A 22126-nucleotide genomic window follows, 5' to 3' on the forward strand; every position below is an offset into this window, starting at 1 on the left:
TAAATCTTTGTTTATTGTAATTAATAGAAAAGTGTTCACCTATGTATGATATACATAGTACCACTTAGACTTCAAAATAAGAGGATTAACTATTTTAGAATTCATAGTTAATTAATTTATAAAAATCTTGACAAGGAGATGGACTAGAATTCTTTGGTCTTACAAAACGAAATGAATAAAAGTACAAGGATCAGAAAACATTGTCTTTTTAAAAAACAGAGAGATTTCAGTACTTAAATGGGCCATTGCAGTAAACTTCTGCCCCCCCTTTTCTTTCCTGTATTGTGTTTATCCCACAAAGCATACGTTTAAAGTTGATTGAGCTTCTTCTCAGTATTCAAAGGATGATAAACTGCTATCCTGTAGTTTGAAAAGTAATCCCAAGTATTACCTAAAACAGAATTTGAAAAAGCAGCATGTAGTTAGTAAAACCTAGCCAGTCACTAGAGGGCAGAGAAGTACTGTACTTTTGCTAAATTTGAAATTTTCTGTTTTAAAAATTGCTGAACATGATAGAAAAATATATTGATGCACAATTGAATATAATTTTTTTTTGTATTCTTATTGTCTTGTAAAATCCAATGACATACGTCCTACTTGTACAGAAGGAGCTTTTTTGGCAATTGCAGTGACTGCTTCTCAAAGGGTATGGTTATTTAAGAATGTAAGCATTGTTCAAGAGGAAATACTGATGGCTACAAGGGGTGTGATTGTTTGTATATGAAATATCCTGAAATGGGACTGCTGTGTAGATGGTTAGGTTCCACTATGAGATGAAGTGTGTCGTGTCTTTTCGTTTTTTCTGGTCAATTGAAATATGTTGGATCACTAATTAAGACCTTGAAATTTCAAAGTTGTAAAAGCAAATGAATGAATTCTAGCTCTTTCTAAAGTCTTTATTTATTTTAGTTATTTATTGGGGTAGGGTTTCTCTATGTAACCCTGCCTTTCCTGGAACTCACTATGTAGACTAGGCTGGCCATGAACTCAGAGATCTACCTGTCTGTTTTCTGAGTGTTGGGATAAAAGATGTGCACCACCACTGCCTGGCCTAAAATTTTTATATTTGATTTGTTGACTTCACTCAATTTTGTTTCTGTTGTAAATTTTCTATCATTCTGATGTACTTTTATTCTGTTTTTTCTGATATATTTTTATTAAAAATATTCTTAATAATATACCTTGTTCATTGTCCTACGGGAGACAAAAATTATCTTAGATTTGGTAGAATTTAATATTACTTATTAAAAATTTATGTTTATATAGTATACCTTTCTAATAGGAACAACACAGGATATCAGGGAAAATACTGGATTTTGGAATCAAATTTGGTGCCCTACCTTTTCATTTGTTTGTGACCTTGGGCAAGTCACATTACCTCTCTGATTTTTCACATTCAAAATGAGAAAAATGGGATTTTCTTATTTGAGGCTAGGTTGCTTTGAGGATCGTGTGTGGGCCTGGTGAAGATGAATGTTGATGGGTGAAGGTACATGTTCAGAGAAACTGCAATAGTTACTTTGAACAGTTGATTTTATTAATAGTTTAATATCACATGGGCACCACTGCTTCATAAATAGTACCATAAATGTGGACTCCAAACCAAAACCGAAGTTAGGATTGCAGTCTTCTCAAATTGTGGTTGCAGATTTCTTCTCTATCTCTGGCTTTCTTGACTGCTTAATCCCTGCAACTCTGACAAACCTTCAGCTCTGTATGTCTGTCTTCTGCTTATCTTTGCATCTCCCTCTCTGTGTTTCTCCTGACTGTCTCTGGTCTTTCTCTGTTTTTCTTGTCCCAGGCACCCTCAGGAAGACCCCAAGCCTCTAGCAGATGATATCATCTCCAGCATATTATAGATGTGGAGGATTCCCTGGGATATTGAGAAATACCAGAGGCGAATTGTTCCACTGTAGTAAGTCAATCAGCATTTATATAGTGACTACTGTTCAGAGTACAGCTGGTGATACTTTGGGAGAAAAATAGTAAGGTAGAGTACAGTACAAAAGACACACACAGGCTTGTCCTTTCTTCTTGCAGGATCTGGTAGGTTGGCCACACATGCAAATGAAGACAAATTTTTAAAGCTGACAAATAAATATATAAATAAGTTGCATTGTTTATATGCTAAAGAGCCAAATGGTTAATGCTGAATAGAGATCAGGTAGTGTCAACCAAATTTCCCACATGAGTTTAAAATGTGAGTTTGAAATATGAATGGAAGAGCAACAAGGGAAGTATGGAAGTCATTTCTGCATGGCTTTGGCTAGTGTGCTCAATTGCAGTAGTCAAATGAGCTTGACAAATTTTGGCCTAGCAAAGTTAACTTTTATTCACTTAGAGGAAGAAGTTAGGTCAAAATGATGTCTGTTGCCATTTTTAGAACTTTGTATTTAAGCAAAACTGATGGTTAGTAAGAAAGTGTTATGATGAAGTTAGCAGATGCTTAGAATGTTCATTACACAAAGGTGAAATAGAGAACTCACATCTAACATCTGTTTCATTTTTATTCTGGATATTGTTTTTCTGTTGTATTTAGCAGTACTACCTAGTACATATACCGTTGAGATTTGGATACATATTAAATTCTAGTGCTACTAGCTATGTAACACTAGGCAACTACTCAACAATACAGCATCTCAATTCCCTTGTATGCAAATCAAAATTGAAAATATTAACCTCAATAGTTGTATTAATTAAAGGTGACTATTTTTATAAAGTTTTAAATCATATTACTTGGAGATATTTAAAAATAACCTTGAAATTATTTGTTAAAATAGTAGGTTGTTTCTTACAGCTTTCTGAAAATAGAAGTTTCCCCAGAGTTTTTACAAAATGCTGTATGTACAAGGAATATTTATAGAATGTAACTGAAGTATGAAGAATAACATGAACATGAACATAAATGACTGAACATCTATCCTGGCTCAGGAAATAAACATATGGTATCTTTGTAGTTCACTGTGAGCTCTGCCAGATTCTACCTTATGAATGCTGGGCATAGACTTCCATGCTTTTCTTGAGTGTTTTTACTCATTTCTTACTCTGATCATTTATTCATGATCAGAGCTGTTTTATAGCCTTTTATTGTGTGAAAATGCCACATTTCATTTTCTTTTTTCTTTTCTTTTTTTGTTTTGTTTTTGTTTTTTTCAAGACAGGGTTTCTCTGTGGCTTTGGAGGCTGTCCTGGAACTAGCTCTTGTAGACCAGGCTGGTCTTGAACTCGCAGAGATCCATCTGCCTCTGCCTCCCAAGTGCTGGGATTAAAGACATGTGCCACCACCAGGCTTTCATTTTCTTTTGATGCCTGTTAGTTTCTCTCTCTCTCTCTCTCTCTCTCTCTCTCTCTCTCTCTCTCTCTCTCTCTCTCACTCGCTCTCTCTCTCTCTCTCTCGCTCTCTCTCTCTTCGTGTATGTATGTGTATTGGTTCATGAGTGTCTGTGTTATTGGAGAAGAAACTGTAGAAGAAAAGTTCTGAGAAGTTCAGCAGATTCACTCCTTAGGTACATACTGTTTCTTGGTGTCTGTGCAGAACTGCTTTGTCTAAGGTATATCTAGCTTCAGAATCTACAAAATGATGGATTTTCATAGACCTTGTTACAGTTTCCACTTACATCAGCAATGCCATTACTTCCCCTATCCCCTTTGTCTTCAAGTTGTCTGAAATTGCTAGATTTCTGTTCGTATTATTGTCATATTTTTTATGTCTTCTGAGGATATTTCTGTTTAGGGGCAGAATTAAAAAGATGGTTGATTTTTCTATGACACTATCTTAATAATAAGCTTGGTAATCCTCATTTTTAAGTTAATTCTGTTGGAGAAGCAGCTTGTGTTTAGCAGTAGTCACAGTCCTCTCTAACCAAGCTGAGTGCAGGCATCCTCAAATGACTGTCAATGTTTGCTCAGCAACGGCTTTTCTTCAATATAGTGATAATACGGAGCTCACTTATGATGAATGAAAATGTCAGCTGTGGACTTATCAAGACTGTGTGTGCAGAGAATTATATATGTGTTTTACAAATTTCTTTTCCCCAATTTGAGTAGAGATAGACATACAAAGGGTTTCTTGTCTACTGCAGTGATTTAAGTTTGTCTGTTGTTTGCCTCAAGGGTTTAGAACTTCCTAAACTCCAGGTGTACTTGCCAGTCTCTCTGTTTGTGTCTGTCACCCACTTCTCATTTTCTTAGTGATTCTTCTGCTGTCTATTACATTTTTATACAGTTCATTCCAACGATAACATCCAAAGTTCCTCAAGAAGAACTTGTGATATGAGTGGCACTCAGTGGTCTATAATTTGTGACAATACCAATGTTTACCTCTTGTCAGGCACTATTTTTGCATCTGCATTCTGAGGGTCCTGGGAAGAGATACCAGGGTTTAACCTACTAGGGTTGAGTAGTACTTAAATAGTTAATAGTTGTTGATTAAATATAGAAAGGAAAGATGTAAATGCACTATGCACTCATATATCAGTTCTCTGTTCAGCAACAATCATTTTTCCCCAAAATCATAAATGTTTTTTGGGGAAATGACTATTGAAAATAGTTTTGTTAGTAGGGTGGCTGTGTTAAAAACACAACCAAATAATGTAATCTTCAATGTAAAGCAAATATAATAAATGCCTTTGACTTCCTACTTCATTCATCATAGCTAAAACTTGAGTCTGCCCTCGTCTCTACTTCTTACCCTGTGGTTGTGACCAAAATGCTTCATCCTATCCATTTTTACTTGTTGTACTTCTTAATCCCAGGTTTTTTTGTCACCGTCCATTTACCATTTTTGAATTGTATTATCCTTTCCTGAAGGTGATGGGTCTGTCTGTCTGTGGCTGGAAGCAAGTTGTTTGTTCCTGGCTTTCTGCTCTGGTTCTTCCCCTTGCATAAATGGTACAGAGAAGCTGGATTCCTTTCCTTGCTACCCTCACTCAGTCTTCTCATGCCTACTGAAGCTTGGTTCTTCCATTTCTTTTTTTTCTTTTTTCTTTTTTCTTGTTTTTTGTTTTGCTTTTAATAAGACTGAACATCTTTTATTTACATATTTCTGACATACATTTATGATCTTATACATTTAACTAAATTTAACAATGGTGAAAATGGAACATAAAAGACAATTTCAAATGTTAATTACATTGAAATACTTTTTCATTAACTGTTGGACATGACCAGTGAATAGCCCATATGAAGTTGTGGGTTGTCTATAGATTCACTTTTAAAACTGAAAGCCACACAGCTATTAAAGCAACAACAAATTTGCAAATCCACACATTACATATGCAAGAAGATGCATGCAGGGCTATCACATTTACTCCTTAACCTTAGAGCCATTTGAAAGTAAAGTGGAATAAGGAATAAGCATCTTAGTATCATGTATGTACATCAAGGCACATTCACTTCTTGTGCTTTAGGAATGATTTACATATAATCTCTTTATATCTTAATTTTACATTTGAAGAAAGCTTCTAATACCTAAAAGCTTAATTTTAACAATTATAGCTTGAACAATAGTTTTCTAGAGAGAAATGTGGCATTTCTCCATAGTTATTTTCAAAAATCTGAATCTGACAACTCAGAAAGGTGAGAAATTTTAAAAAAAGTCAGACACACGAATGATTATAATTTAGATTTAAGGTAACTTTTCAAATACTTACAGAAATTTGATAGTACCATAATCAATGGTTCTTCCATTTCTTATGTAACGTAGTTTCAAACAAGCTTTGTTGGTAAGCTCCTCTGAACTAAGCACTAAAAGTACATGATGCCACAGATCATGCAAAGGATAGTAAGCATCTTTCCTGAGGATTCCAATGGAAAACACAGATTAAATGGTTTTCTTTTGACCTTCGGGGCAGAAAATAATCTGATCTCATTAATGTTACTCATCTGCTTTTTGAAATCCCCATGTAATTCTAGCAGTGTTTACATTAAAGAAAAAGTTAGGCAAAGGGAGAAATTTTAATGTACAAAATGAAAAAGGATGAGACATTTAATGAGGGATTTATTCTTAGTAAAATCCACTTATACCTAAATCAAGTTTGGAGTTGAAAAAAAATCACCTTAAATTATTCTATAAATACCAGATTACTTATCATTGAAAGCATAGTTGTTAACCTCCCACCTGTAGTCTTCATGCACTAAAAGCACCCGGGATCTACTGGACTGTGTATCTCTGGGGATAAGAAGCAGACGGTGATCATCTCCTTTACCAACTGCTTACTCATCCAAACTCTGGGGAAATGTAGTTTCCACGTGTTCAGTTTCCTGAAGATACAGCTAGCCATCCTATCTGAAGAACAGACTAGTTTTTTTGTTGCTTAGGAATGCAAGGAGAAAAGCATGCTTTTGTGTTTGTAAAAGAAAAAAATGGGAGAAATTGTATGAATTGAATTTTACTGGTAGGAAAATGCTTTTGCTAACCACTCTTACATTGTCTCTTTGATTAATATAAAATGTTTGACTTGTTAAATATGCACATTAGTATTTCAACTTATCAGTATAAGTTTCTTTTATACTATTAATTCACTTAGCATTTTATTAATTTAGTTAGGCTTCAAAGTACTTTGCCAAACCTACAGCTGTAATTTAGTACTCTTGTTTTAATTTAATGTCTTCTGAAAGAGAGACATAGTTCCTCATTCAACAAATATTAAAAATAAACTAGTATTACTAGCAGGTTGGAGTGTCTGTAAATACACTGGAGAGAATAATAAATATATAAACTTTTGATAGAAAATTTTTTTTCTGAAGGAAGATAGAAGTGTTAAATTAAGAGTAAAATTCCAGTTATATATTTAATTTTACTGATGTTATACAACAAACCTGTAAATGAACATAAAAGCTCAAAGTAGGTCTATATGTAATTAGTCAAATAATTATACCAAAAGTAGGTTTATCTGTATCATTAAAAAGCATTTGATAAAGTAGTTTCCAACAGCCTCATAAAATTTAGCTGTTGCTGTAACAATATTCATTTTGCTCAAGAGTTCACATATGGGTAAGAAAGCCGTGAAGAGAAGTGAGCAGTGAATCTGTTTTTCCTGAACTTAATTTTCCAATATGTTAACATTTATCCTGGTACTTGTAAAATCCACATTTCTAAAAGCCTGCCTAGTTCTTATTGAATAAAAAATAAATCATGGAGAACAGAACAGAGAAGATGGCACCTTAAGATTGATCATTGTTCTGGGGAATCTGGGTCCTCAAGGATGCTTGCCTGGACACCAGCACATTTTAAAAAGGGTTTTCTTCTGCCTGTATGCCACCCGCTTCCTCCTGACTCTCTGATTGTGTATGTTTCTTTCATACTCAGCCAGCTGACACTTAACTTCCTTTCTCTGTGTCTGCCAAGCACTGTGTCTCCTTTGAATGGTGGCATCATTGCCCTTAGGTTAAAGTCTGCTCTCAGCTTAGAGGAGGTTTGGCTGCTTTTGAAAAAATCCATTTATGGTTATTTGCTGTTACTTAACCCTTACACAGCACCTGTAGATAGGTTTGTTTAATTAGATAGGTGTCGGTGTTGCCCCTGTGAACAACATGCTGCTCAGTAAACTAGGTATGTTTTTATCATGTAGGAACCTACGAGGTGCTAAGAACCACACTCAACCTAGGGAAGCCAGTGCTCTGGAAATCTGAGTCAGACAACCTTTAGATTCTGGAGCCCAGTTGGGGGTGGCCAGCAAGCTCTTAGCAGCTGTTTATGTGATGGCTGGGCATTGGAACTGTGGACCTCATGTTTGTCTCATGTCATCTCTCTTGCCTGTATGCTTTTGACAATAAGAATAAAATGAAACTTGCTTTTGGATGGGATGATAATCTTGGTTTAACTAGATTGCACTTAAAAATATACCATAGTGGGTTGGAGAAGTAAAGTTTAGTTTTTGATACTCAGTGAATTACCCATTACTAACACTGGCAACATGTCCACCTTCTGCCTTTCCATTCCCTTTACAAGGTATTTGGCAGGTTTTTTAGGAGGTAGAGATGGAGAGTTCTTTTCTTCTTTTTAAACTGTTGTTAGGGTTTTTTTTTTTTTTATGTTAGTTCTTCCTAAAAGCAATTTCGCCTAAGTGTGGTTGAGAAATATCTATAAGTTTCAGATTGCTGTTTAATTCTTAAATATGTTAAATGGATGCCATTTTGTTAAACAGATTTTTTTCTTTTTTTTTTTTTGCCTCTTATTTTTATTTCTCTTTGTACAACCTGCATTTCCTTCAACAGAAGTGGCATTAGGGTCACAAACAAGATGCAGCTGTCTGAAATATGTTCATTGATTCAGCTGGACATCCTGCAGTTACGCAACAAAAGTTATTTGATTTGGGGTGATGTCAAGAAATCAAAATAAGCATTCACATTCAGTTTCGGGTGCTCTAATAAGTGTTGTGCCTATAACTGCAAGTCTTGGTTACATGTAGTGCATGCTGATGTTGAGCTTTGCGGAGATTTAAGCTCACCGTTGAGACTGTTAATAAGAGAAGCAAGAAACGGAGACCAGTGTTTATTCTGAATTTTTGATCCCCAAAGGAGAAGTCAAATCTTCATCTCAAGATTGAGTTGTGAAAGCAGACATCAATATTATAACTAAGATGAGGGGGAAAAAAATCTGTGAATGATATTCAGTGAAATGCAAGTGAGTACTTTTTTTTTTTCACCAAAGAAAATCAAAGAATGAAATGGACAGAGCCAGAAGTACACTGAGAATGATGTCCCAGAAGACTTTTAGGAACTGTAAAATTGAGTACAGCAGTATAAAACTATTCACACATTTTATTAGATCCATATACAGCTACAAACTGATGGTCTCTTTGAGAAACCAGTGTTGTAAATATTTAGATAGGGAAAGAATATTAAGTCCCCAGAGTAACTGAATGTTCACAGTGGAATGGTGCATTGAAGTAATAATATATTTAGAAATGCAAGTTAATTTAAAAATTCTACTTTTCTTTTTTTTCCCTTGAAATATATTTTCAAAGCCTTTACTTCTGATTATTCACCTCTGATAGCCAAAGAAAGATTAATGTGTTTGGGGAAACTCTAAGCACCAGATCCTGAGTCATATTGAGGCCTTATTAAAACATGGAATATTAGAAGTGTTGCCTTTCATTTGGTCATTCACAGAGGAGTGTTCTTTCAGCTATGCTGTGGAACTGCATGTTAGGACAGATGCCTTGGATTCACGTGTGTGAGACCTTAAGACCTCTTCACCTGAGCTTTCTGAGTATAAAATAAAGTGTTTATCTTGCACATTCACATATGATTCTGTATAATATATATTAGGATTTGGATGCAAGGTACTTGTCCCTTCCCCAAAGTCTAAAGTGTTTGCTCCCACCTGGTAGCTACGGTCTTTGGAATGTGATAGGATTCTGAGGACTCTGACCTAGTCAACGGATTAAACTTTTTTTTTTTAAATTCAAATTAGGAACAAGCTTGTTTCACATGTCAATCCCTTCTCCCTCTTCCTCACCCCCACTCCTCCTCCCCCATCCCCAACCTACCTACCTATGATTCACATTATAGAGGAAAGAATGTTATGTTTAAATTACAGTCTGCAAAGTAAATATTAGTAGGATTTGATCTTTTCATAGAAAAATGCTTGATGTATACTCTGAATGGAAGAGATCTAGGATAATGACACCAGTCTTCAAATATAAATTAAACATGGTGTTCCAAGGGAAGACCCTACATGGGAAGCACTTGGTGGCTCTTTAGAAACTTCAAAGTGCATGTTTTTGAAATTGTGTTGTGATGTGGGTAGTTCTTCAAGATGACATCAAAGTGTAATGCTCAGTTATTTAGTAGTTGAAGTAGATGAATCCTGAGAAAGCAGCTGAAATGAAGGAGTATTGAAAGTACATTTGCTGTTATATTACAGTCCACTAGAGTACAGTGTACCAAGTTAATTTAACCTTTCTTAGAGAATATTAGGGTCCTATGATAAATTTTATCCAAAAAAGTTCTCACATAGTATTTTTCCTTTTTATCAAATGTGTCTATCATAGCAATGGGTGCTTAGTATATATGGTGGTCCATACATTGTGACAAATACCTGAGAAGAAAATACTTAAAGGGAGGACTTATTTTGGCTCAGGGTTTCAGAGGTTTAGTTGGATATGTGTTTGGTCTCACTGCTTTGGACCTGAGGCAAAGCCAAGCATCGTGGTGGAGGAGGCTGGAGGTGGCAGAGCTGCTTACCACAAGCCACCTTGGTAGCAAATTGGCTAGACGGACAGGACAAGGTATATCTATAAGACATACCCATCAGCCTTCTTCTTTCAGCTCAATCTGATCCTCCAGTCACAGTATTTTGTGAATCCATCAAGAGTGCTGTCTGGGAGGCCAGTACAGGACTGATCCAGACCCCTGAACATGGATGTCAATGAGGAGGTCTCTGCACTCTAGGAGGCCACTGGTAATGGATCAGTATTTTCCCTGGTGTAAGAAGATACTTTGAGAGCCCATCCCATGTGAAGGGATGCACTCTTGCCCTGGACACATGGGGGAGGGCCTAGGCCTGGCCTAGGATGATGTGGTGGACTTTGTGGAGCCCCCGTTGAGGGCCCTACCCTGCCTGGGGAGTGGAGGGTGGATGGGGTGGGGGGTAGGTCGGGGTTGGGAGGAGGGGTGGGGTGAGGGGAGGGAGAGGGAGAAGGGATTGACATGTGAAACAAGCTTGTTCCTAATTTGAACTAAAAAAAAAAAAAAAAGTTTAATCTGTTGACTAGGTCAGAGTCCTCAGAATCCTATCACATTCCAAAGACCGTAGCTACCAGGTGGGAGCAAACACTTTAGACTTCGGGGAAGGGACAAGTACCTTGTATCCAAGTCCTAATATATATTATACATTTAGTTTTCAATACTTTGTGATTTTTAACGAAATAGGATTTTGTTTGTTGTGAAAAATGTCAACGATACACTTTTTTAAAAAAAGTAAACATGTTGCTTTAAATATGTAGTTTTATCTCAGTGATGAATGAAAAGCATTTTCATGGATAACTTTATACTCAGCCCAGCTCTCTTAATCTTAAACTTGTTCTGTAGCTTGAGCAGATTTTTTTTTTTTTTTGCTTTCATTTATTGCAATGAGGAGGTTAAGTTAGATATCCTATAAAGTTTATTCTCACTGTGTTATTCTTAGGATTGTTTAGAGTGAAGAGTAGGAGTTTTAGTTTGTTTTATATTGCTATAACAGAATGCCACAGTCTGGGAAATTTATAAAGAAAATATTTTTTTCTCTTGGTCCTAAAACCTGGGAAAGTCAGGTGAAGATGCTAGTGTCTGACAAAGGCCTTCTCTTTTCTTTATCCTGTGGTGGAAGGAGGGAGAGTGAAAGGACCAGGTGCACTAGAGAGGAACAAATGATTGTCAAAAAGCAATTGCATTAATCCTCTTTAAAGGTAATAAATTCACTCCTATAGTAATGGTATCAGTCTAGTCAGGGAGAACATTAAAGTTTTATTTTAAAAGTTCTGAGTCCTATACATGGAGTTCAGAGATCAGAGTCAGGCCGTGGTAAAGTTCCAAATAAGTAGAAACAGTCTTTGTGAGTCTATTAGATGATGTTAATAGAGAAAGGGGGCCTCATAGTTTTTAAATTAAAAATAAATTTCTTTACTTTTTAAAATTAAAATATAATTAAATTATTTCCTCTCTTCCCTTTCCTCCTTCTTATCCCTTCCATGTACCTTCTGCCTCCAATTCCCTCAGATTCATGGCCTCTTTTTCTTTAATTGCTATTATTACATATTAATATATATGTTAATGTTGCTTGCATGTGTATGGTTGCAGAGATGACCACAGTGGTATAATCACAAAATGAAAAGTTAATTTTTGGGGGGAAATAGTTATACTTAACATCTGAGATAATTTTACCCAAATCATTAATGCCACTTCTGTTTTCCACAAGAAAAATAGAACTTATTAGTGCCGTATCTTTAATCCCTTTAAATTAGAAATAAATGGCAAAGAGCCTGGAAAAAGGCATCATGTGTGCATGTGTGACTGTTCTCTGGCTGAATAACTGGTGCTAGAAACTTCACCTGTTGGTGTGACTTTATTCTTTGAATAAGTGCCAGTACCATTTCTGACCCGGGAAGATGGACCTGGGTGTCCTACTTTTAGTCTGGCAATGTGTAACCCACTGTATCACTGGTCTTTTAATTTGTCATAGATTCCAAGTATATCATAATTAAATAAAAAGACCCCCTTTGCACAGAAATGTTAAACTTTTGTATCAGTTGAAAGTTCTTGGACAGGAAACCTTTGCTCTAGTAATGACTTTGTACTCTGGACGTTCAGCAGGATGACTGATCCAGTGTATTGCTGCCAAGTAAGAGGATGACATGGACAAGTGCGGTGTGTAGAGTTGCTTTGACTCACCCTTTCCTTTGGCAGTGGCTGCAGGCCTGTGGCAGCAGTACAAGATCTGTGTACTTGCACATTTCAAAGCTGCTTTTCTTAGGCTCCCAGAGCAGTTTGTATAGAGGTGGAGCCAAACTAAGATGTCTACAGACAGTCTCAAAAGCAATTCACATGTAACCTACAAAGGACCCCTTTGAGGTTTGTCTTATCACTATTTTCCCCAGACTTCTTTTAAAGCTGTTGCAGGAGAATTGTGTTTGAGCTGTGCCTAATAAATCTTACTGAATTGAAATCTGGTGTAGAGTGTTTTCCAGATTCCAACTGTAAGATTACTTAGATTTGGAGGGGCTGCTTCTTCCAGGACCAGATGAGGTGAACCAGAGTTAGAGATAAGTAAGATAGCCAAGACATTCATCTGCCTAGAGTTAATACTTGCTTCCGGATCTATAGATTTCCAGTTGATGCACACATTTATTGTGTCAGAATCTGGTTCTGTGAATACCAAAGCATACATTCTAAAATAACAACAATCAGGAATATAACCATAATGTGATAATTAAATACAAGTGTCAGTTGTCCCAGAGGCTTGGAGGAATACACAGGGTGACAGGAACCAGTCCAAAAAGAAAGAATGCATGGAGTGTCTTTACCTACTCTGAGAGATGATGAGAGAGAATAGAAAGTTAGGACTGTATTCTCAAATAATGAGGGTCAGCTCATGAATGTTCTCTGTGGGCTTGTGTTTTCCTAGCATTCATTGAGGCTGCCCTGCTCCTCAGCTACAGCAAATTGAAGAACGATGTGGTGGATAACAGAGATGGCCCCTTTTGCCCAGTTCTGGACAGCTGCCTCATCCCCTTCCCAGTGCTGTGGTGATGGGGGATGACACAGTAACTACCTTATTTGCCTTTCAGACCCACCTACGTAGCAGTTCCCTTAGGATCTTGTAGGATCCAAGTGTAGGACATTAAGATTTCTCCTTAAGAAGATTTTAATAAAAACATCTCATTTTTATTTGAAAAGGAATTTAAAAAGTGAGTGTGGTTCAGTGGAATGGGCTCTCTAATCACGTGATCAAGAGATCCGGAGCTTGGCTCTGCTGACTGAGCTAACCTTGACATCTGTGGGTCTTGTTTTCTCCCTTTATAAATTAGAAGGTACCCAAGAATTATGTTTGTAGTCACATCTCCTGTAAAATGATTGCTTTCACTTTTAAAAGAATAACTCCCGAAGCTGAAATTATTGCAAAGTGTAGCACTAGGATCAGTAGTAACAAATGCAAAAGTTCCCACAGAAAAGAGTTATGACAGACTGCATACAAACTTTTAAGAGTAGTGTCTTTCAAATAAATCATTAATTTATGTATTAAAATATAAAAATATAAAAAATATCTAAGAGAAGCTTAATACATATATGCACTATCTCTAAAAAAGTAGAACAAAACTACTACCTCCTCCCATCTTAGTTTGCTTTCTGTTGCTGTGATAAAAGGTCATGACCAAAAGCAACTTGGGAAGGAAAGGATTTATTTGGCTTACATTGTCTCAAATTACAGTTCATCACGGAGGCAAGTCTGGGTAGAAACTCAAGGCAGGAACTTAAGCAGAGACTGTGGAGGAACACTGCTTACTGGCTCATTCCTTGAGGCTTGCTCAGCCTGGTTTCTTGTACAACTCAGACCAGTTGTCCAGGGTTAGCACCATCCAGGGTAACCATTAGTTAAGAAAATGCCCAGAGACTTTACTACAGGCCAAATCTGGTGAATGCAGTGCCTCACTTGAGATCCCCACATCTCAGATATGTCTACTTTGTGTCAAGTTGACAGAAACCAACCAATACATGCTCCAAACCTCTTCTGAAATAAACAGTTCAGGTATGGTCTACAGCTGGGATAATTCAAATAGATACTATTTTTATTTGATTAAATGTAAATGCAAACATTTATTTGATTATGGAGTAATAGTTGAAACAACTATTTGGTCTGCTCTCTCAGCCCTCTATTTTGCCATGTGTGTTTATGCTGTGTTCCTTTTAGCATTAATTTCATTTTAACTGGTTACGACTTGTGTTGCTGACATGCCTGCTGGTACAAGAAGGCCTCTGCAGCTGTGCTGTCACAGACATGGCACTACTAGTAAAAAGTTCTGCTGACTTCTGACTCTCAGAGGTAGCTTGGTTCGTTTAAATGAGTAACAGTAATTACCTTCCTAATGTAATTATACATCTTGATATAATATTCTCACATCATTAGCACTAGTAAATTAGAACATGTTTGTTAAATTGGCTCTCCTTTCAAACTATATATAGTTTTTGATTTGTCTTCTGGGCAATTTAAATTCTCATTGGCCTGTTCTTGTCCTTTGTGATTGTGGTGTAGGTTCAACTTCAAATTTAATATTAATATTGCCAATCATGTGTGTTATTATATGTTTTAGGCCAGTTAGTATCAGTAATTGCTGAGGAGGGCCTGTAAGGGTTGGCCACTTCTCATGTAGAGGAACTTTTTAAAGGATTATGGCATTCAGAATTTTAGTGTACACAAGAACAGAGAAACTTTACAAAACATCCACTAGATGGTGCCTAGACTTTGCCTGTGCCATTCCTGACTAGAGGGTGTGATTCAAACAGAGTTATTTTCTCAGAATCTTGGTTGTTAATTAAAACAAAGATTTGTGTAAACTTTAAAAATCTTCTGGCAGTGAAAATGGTACAACAGCATACTTGGTAACCTGTATTATATTGGACTTGCTTTCCTAATCATTTGAACATTTGTAATATATATGAAATCATAGGAAGAGAAAACTGGTTACGGCAACCATTACTTAGACAGTTGGTTTCTTTCAGGAGTTGAATGTTGTGTTTTTGGAGGATTTAGCTTCTGTTTATGGTTCTAAAGTTCTTTACTCTAAACCTTTCAATTGTGTAGCCCAGGCTATCCCTATTCCGGATCCTTTTGCCTCAGCCTCTGTTCAATGGTGGGATTCTAGTAGATTGCAAGTATGCTCAGCTTCAAGTTCAAGTTCTTAAGGTTTTAAGTGCTACTGGCCTGATCTTCAAGAATATTTCCTATTCATTTTCCAAACTGTCAATAGAAATAGTAATAATAATAGTACTCACAAGTTAAAGGTTGAACCTTGCTCAGCCTGTTACAATTTTCAAGAGTTTATGATTTAGAGAAACTTAGAGTGTACTGAGATATCTTTTTGTTTTGTTTTATTTTTGAATTTCAAGTTAAAGAAAAGTTAAAAACAGCAAAATTATCAAAAAAGGACAAAACCCCAACTCATAATCCTATTATAGAGACAATGTTGTTTTTTAAAATTTATTTTTACGTTATATGCATTGATTTTTTTTTTTTTTTTTTTTTTTTTTTTTTTTTTTTTTGCCTGCATATGTTTGTGTGAAGGTTTCAGAAATCCTAGAACTAGAGTTACAGACAGTTGTAAGCTGCCATGTGGGTCCTGGGAAATGAACCTGGGTACTCTAGAAGAGCATCCAATGCTCTTAACCACTGAGCCATCTCTCCAGCCCAGAGACAATGTTATAAACATGGTATGTATTATTATTATGAGCCCCTAAGGCAAATATTTATTATGCGTTTTTTACAAAAAATACATTTATAATTATTCTGTCACATATGGTCTGTCACTTTTCCAACTGTTTATTTTAAATGTCTTTTAACAACAAATGTATTTTTATACATGTCTTTGATATTGTAAGTTGTTGCTGGTGTTTTTTTGTTTTGTTTTGTTTTTGCTTTTGAGATCTAGTCTTATTTGTAGCTTGGGCTGGCCTGATCTGGCAGCCCTCAGCCTCCTGAGTGCTGGGATTGCAAGCATTAGCTACCTTCCCCAGCATGAGCCACCTTCCCCAAGTAGATTTCAGTTAGTCTCCCACTATTTTTTTTCTATTTTTATTTAAATTAGAAACAAGCTTATTTTACATGTCAATCCCAGTTTCCTCTCCCTCCCCTCCTCCCATGTACCCTTTTTCCATTTCCTTTCTGCTCCCCAGGGAGGGTGAGGCCTTCCATGGGGATTTTCAAAGTCTGTCATATCATTTGGAGCAGGGCCTAGGCCCTCCCCCATGTGTCTAGGCTGAAAGAGTATCCTTCTATGTGGAATGGGCTCCCAAAGTCCATTCGTATGCTAGGGATAAATACTGATCTACTACCAGAGGCCCCATAGATTGCTGAGGAATCCCCACTTCCTCACTGACACCCACGTTCAGGGGTTCTGGATCAGTCCTATGCTGGTTTCCCATCTATCATTCTGGGATGGGCTCTCCCTTGTTCAGGTCAGCTGTTTCTGTGGGTTTCTGCAGCTTGGTCTTGACCACGTTGCTCATCACCCCTTTCTCTGAAACAGGATTCCAGGAGTTCAGCTCAGTGTTTAGGTGTGGGTGTCTTTCTGCTTCCATAAGCTATTGGATGAAGGCTGTGGAGTGGCATATAAGGTAGTCATCAATCTCATTATAGGGGAAGGGCATTTAAGGTAGCCTCTCCACTATTTCTTAGATTGTTAGTTGGGGGTCATCAGATCTCTGGACATTTCCCTAATGCCAGATAACTCTTTAAACCTATAATGGCTCCTTCTATTATGGTATCTCTTATCTTGCTCTCCTCTATTCTTCCCCAGACTCAACCTTCCTGTTCCCTCATATCCTTCTCGCCCTTCCTCTTCTCCCCCTTCTCTTTATCCTAGTTCCCTTTCCCCTCTCCCCATGCTCCCAATTAGCTCAGGAGATCTTGTCCCTTTCCCCTTCTCTGGGGGACCATGTATGTCTCTCTTAGGGTCCTCCTTGTTTCCTAACTTCTCTGGCGGTGTGGATTGTGAGCTGGTAATCCTTTGCTCCAGGTCTAAAATCCATATATGAGTGAATACATACCATGTTTGTCTTTTTGTGACTGGGTTAACTCACTCAGGATGATTTCTTCTAGTTCCATCCATTTGCCTGCGAATTTCAAGATTCCATTGTTTTTTTCTGCTGAGTAGTGCTCCATTGTGTAAATGTACCACATTTTCTCTATCTATTCTTCAGTTGAGGGGCATCTGGGTTGCTTCCAGGTTCTGGCTATGTCTCCCACTATTTCTATTTAGCCTTTTCTCCTGTCTTTTTTCCTACAGATTTTGACATACAGAGTATTTCTCTTTTTGTAGTAGTCACTGATAACATTAAAACATTAAAAGCAGCATGATTTTGATGGCAGCCTGGGTTACATAGTGGTTCCAGGCCAGTCTGGGAAAGAGCAAAGAACCTGTCTCAAGAAGCAGCAAAGAAGCAGCAGAGCTAAGGCTGGCACATCCAGCTGTAGTTCTTAGGTGTACTGATGTTAATGAGGCCAGTAGCTGTAGTTGGTAATTGTAACTTATTCAAGTTGATTTTGAATGTTTTTTGTTCTCTGATTAATTGTAATGATAATAATAGATTTTCATATGCACTTACTCTGTGGAAGCCACGGTTCTAAGTAGGAATACAACTAGGTGTGAAGATTGCTTTATAGAGACTACTGTTTTCCTATTTCTATCTATAGGATGTCAGGGGACAGAAAGATTAGACTATTTCTTCCTCACACAGTGAACAGGGGACCTGGGAACTGTGCATACAGGTTATGGATAAGAGAAACACAAGAGTCTGTGCTGTTAAGTTTCAGGTCAAATCACATGAAATACCTGGATATAGACAACTGAGGTTGAGCAAGTAATCCAGGATTTCTTTCAAAGACATATTTAAGAACATGGTCTTTATTTTCTGATTTCTTTTCATCTTTTTATTTTTTTAATTAAAAATCTTTTTTTCATACAATATGTTTTGATCATATTCTTTCCTTTCTTAAAATCTTCCCATATAGCCCCACCTACTTACTACCCAATTTCATGTTCTTTCTCTCTCATAAACACAAGTCAAACAGTACAACAATACCAAAACAAAATATGAAACAAAACGTGCACACACACAAACGAGTTCATTTTGTATTGGCCAACTATTCCTGGGCATGAGGCCTGCTTTGGAGTATGGTTAATATACCCAGTGACACTCCATTAAAGAAAACTGATTTTCCCTTTCCAGCAGGTATTAATTGCTAATAGCTTCTCTATTAGAGGTGGGACTTTGTGACTGTTACCCTTTCTCAGTGATGGGATTTTGTCTTGTGAACCCTTGTAGGTCTTGTGCAAGCTGTCATGGTCTCTGTGAGTTCATCTGTGTGTTAGCCCTATTGTGTCCAGAAGGCATTGTTTCCTTGGAGTTGTCTTCCACCTCTTACTTTTAGAATCTTTCCATCTCCTTCCTTTCTCTAAGTCTTGATTATATATATATATATATATATATATATATATATACATTTTTTTCTTTGGCTAAAAAAATGATTTATTTATTTATTATTTATTTTATGTACATTGGGGTTTTGCCTGCATATATGTCAGTGTGAGACCCTCAGATCCCCTGGGACTGGAATTACATACAGTTGTAAATTGCCATGTGGGTGGTGGGAATTGAACCAAGATCCTTTGGAAGAGCAGCCAGTGCTCTTAACCACTGAACCATCTCTCTAGACCCTGAACATACATATATTCTAAAGCTTTCAAAATGGTGCTATCAGATTTCTTATTGAATGTAAGGTTCTAAGTTGTCAAGTTCCTAAAATAATGTAGAACATAGTTATACATGACATAGCTCAAGTCTTCCTTTGTAAGGTGACACAAATGATGTAAAATTTTCGGTGTGCAATTTATATGACAAAGTAGTAATTTGATCAATATTCAGTCTCAGATTGGGAGGGGTCTTTTTGTTTAGATTTTCAAGACAGGGTTTCTCTCTATAGCCCTTGCTTTCATGGCACTCACTCTGTGGACCAGGCTGGCCCCAAACTCAGAGATCACCTGCCTCTGCCTCCCAGTGCTGGGATTAAAGGTGTGTGCCACCATCACCAGCATTGAGGGGACTTTGATATCATCTTTTCCCCAGCTTTGTCTGGGTCATATTATCCTGAGTATAGGAAATACACGGTTTCCCAATTGCAGAAACATTTATTTAATGGACATTCATTAAACACCTAATATGTCCCAGGCATAATAATAGCAGCAGGCATTTCCTGATGAATAAAACCTAGCCTCTTCAAAAAGGGCATAGTGAAAGCTTAGGAATAGTAGGTCTTTTGTATTGCCTGATCACTTGCGTTATCTAAATCAGAAATCCTGTTAGCAATTAATAACTACAGTAAGAAACTTTGATCTGAGTTCCAGAAATAAGGGAAGCCTGGTAAGGAATCAGTGTATATAAGAAATAAAATTTAAGATTTCAGCTGCTTCCTGTTGAATCAATATGAATAGCTGTGGCTAGAAGACACAGACAAGGGAGCCTTAGTTTTGGGTGACAGAAAAATGAACAGCCAAACTTTCTTTGTTTGACCACATAAAGCTTTTTGATTCTTAGGAAACTCTGGAAAATGTATACACAAGGTAGAGGTGAAAAGTGGTATACATGTACAGTTACATAAAGGTAGACTTCATCAACATTTCTGAACTCCATATTTTAACTGGAGCTGAGATAGACAAATACAACATCTTTGATAGAATGTCCCCAAATCTAAATAGGGTTTCAGGAATCCAGTATTTCTAAAGATGTCAAGGAGCACACGTGGTATAGTCACATAAAAGGAAAAGTGGTTTCCATTTAAAATGAACATGTTGATTGGTGAGAGAGCCAAATTGTGAAGGCATTAGGGCTTGCTGTACCTGACACTATAATTACACCATTGCAAAAAAGAGCAGAGAGAAGGCCAGTGTTCAGTCAGAAACCATTATTTATGTAATATTTAGAGGGAATAATCTGTGCTTCTGTTGAGTTAGGTCTTGTAATGCTTACTTTTTTAGGCCTCTTTAGTTACTGAAAGGTCCTTCAGGTTTGCTGCACATTATAAATAAGTAAGGGAAGCAGTAAAATTTCAGCATTCATGCTAAGTCATTGTTAAAAATCATAATTTAAGAGAGATTTACAATTCTAAATAATCATAGACTGAAATTTCATTGCTCTTTTGCAAATTTTAGAGTGGCACTTCATATTTTAAAAATGACTCATCAGCTTTCCATTGTTCTATTCATTAGTCACTCCAAACTTGTGAAAATTTGGGAGGCAAAGGCAGGGGGGTCTTTGTGAGTTCAAGACCAGCCTGGTCTACAGAGCTAGTTCCAGGATAGCCTCCAAAATAATACAGAGAAACCCTGTCTGGAAAAACCAACAACAAAAAAATGTTCATACCTAACAGCTGACCTGAACAAGGGGGAACTCTTGGTTCCCAGACTGATAGCTGGGAAACCAGCATGGGACTGATCTAGACCCTATGAATGTGGGTGTCAGTGAGGAGACCTCGGAAATCTATGGGGCGTTTTGTAGAAGATCAGTACTTATCCCTAGCATAGGAATGGACTTTAGGAGCCCATTCCACATAGAGCGATACTCCCTGAACCTAGACACAAGGAGGGGGGGTGCCTAAACCCTATCCCAAAGGATATGACAGACTCTGAAGACCCCCTATGGAAGGCCTCACCCTCCCTGGGGAGCAGAAAGGGGATGGAATAAGGGGTTCCTGAGGTGCAGGGGAGGAGGGAAGGGAGAGGGAACTGGAATTGACATGTAAAAAAAGCTTGTTTCTATTTCAAATAAAAAAATGGAGGGAAAGAAAAAAAAATACTCTTTCCCAGTAGGTCTTGGAGTATGCATCTTTGTGTGTGCTACTTCCATGACTTAGCAGAGGGAAGGGTTTATTACGTCTTACAGTTCTAACGGTGGCACCTCAATAGAATAAACTCCAGTGACAGAGTAATAATAATGCTGATAATACAGTATATGAAGAACAAACCTATTTTGATAGCTCATAAACACAAGTAGAAATTTTAACTGAGATATTTTTATGACATGAGGATTATAAGCATTCGTATCATGCAAAAAATCACTAAGCCAGTCAAGGACACATAAGGGTATAACGAATGAACTCTGTGTATTCTTGAAAATATCTTAGGAAAGGAAGTTGTAAGTCACTAAGGGAAAAAGTCTTGATGAGATTGCTTTTCAAAATAGTGTTAAATTATTTTTAAAATTGTAATTCTTATATAGTAGATGGTGCAGTGGTTCCCAACTAGTTCCCACCACCCTCCAGGAAGTGCCTAGAAACTTGTGAGACCTTGTCATCAGTGATGGGGTAAGTAGGGGTTGCTTTGTCCTGAGATTAGAGAAGGGACTTGTGCGATGTAGGATGGAGCAGTGAGTAAAAAGGCCTTGCCAATAAAACCCTATCCCATCCAGAAAGGCAGGAGAGTCCTCACCAGGAAATAACTGGTTTAACATAGTGTATATCACTAAATCAGGCAGAAACAGTTAAGTGACTCAAAGTTTTCACCACCTGGGCACTGAGGGTATATTTCATGTACATGAACAATAAAGTAGATGTGTTGTAATCCTGTTGAAATTCTGGCAATTTCCAAACTTACTATTTTGCCAATTTAAATCATCTTGTGTTTAGTCTTATTTAGTTGTTTATCTTTACTCCCTGCATCACAGTCAAGCAAAGCGGTGGGAGAGAACATGTAAACTTCCCAAATTTTATACCTGCAGGCCATAAATTCAATCCAGACCTATAGAGGAGGCTGTGTCCTTAGCAGCAGTAAACCATGTCCTCAGCAGCTGCTGATCATGCTAGCACTGCTGTAAATTGACAACATGTACTCATATTCTTCATAGCCATGCAGTGTAATGATATGCAGAGGGTAAT

The 22126-nt window shown here is 37.2% G+C and overlaps 1 protein-coding gene across 11 annotated transcripts in view; it reads left to right on the forward strand.

Annotated features, from left to right (window-relative positions):
- Positions 1–22126, forward strand: part of Bbx (BBX high mobility group box domain containing) — a 247239-nt gene that overhangs the window by 111914 nt on the left and 113199 nt on the right. Inside the window, exon 4 of one of the 11 annotated variants that reach the window (XM_027412534.2) lies at positions 1802–1915. The exons of 9 other annotated variants lie outside the window; for them this stretch is intronic. The gene's annotated coding sequence lies outside the window, so the exon portion shown is untranslated. Of the gene's footprint in view, positions 1–1801; positions 1916–21471; positions 21557–22126 lie in introns of all 11 variants that reach the window. One more of the 11 variants, XM_027412533.2, reaches the window with a different exon arrangement.

The sequence above is a fragment of the Cricetulus griseus genome, chromosome 4 (assembly GCF_003668045.3).
Source record: "Cricetulus griseus strain 17A/GY chromosome 4, alternate assembly CriGri-PICRH-1.0, whole genome shotgun sequence".
NCBI classification, from domain to species: Eukaryota; Metazoa; Chordata; class Mammalia; order Rodentia; family Cricetidae; genus Cricetulus; species Cricetulus griseus.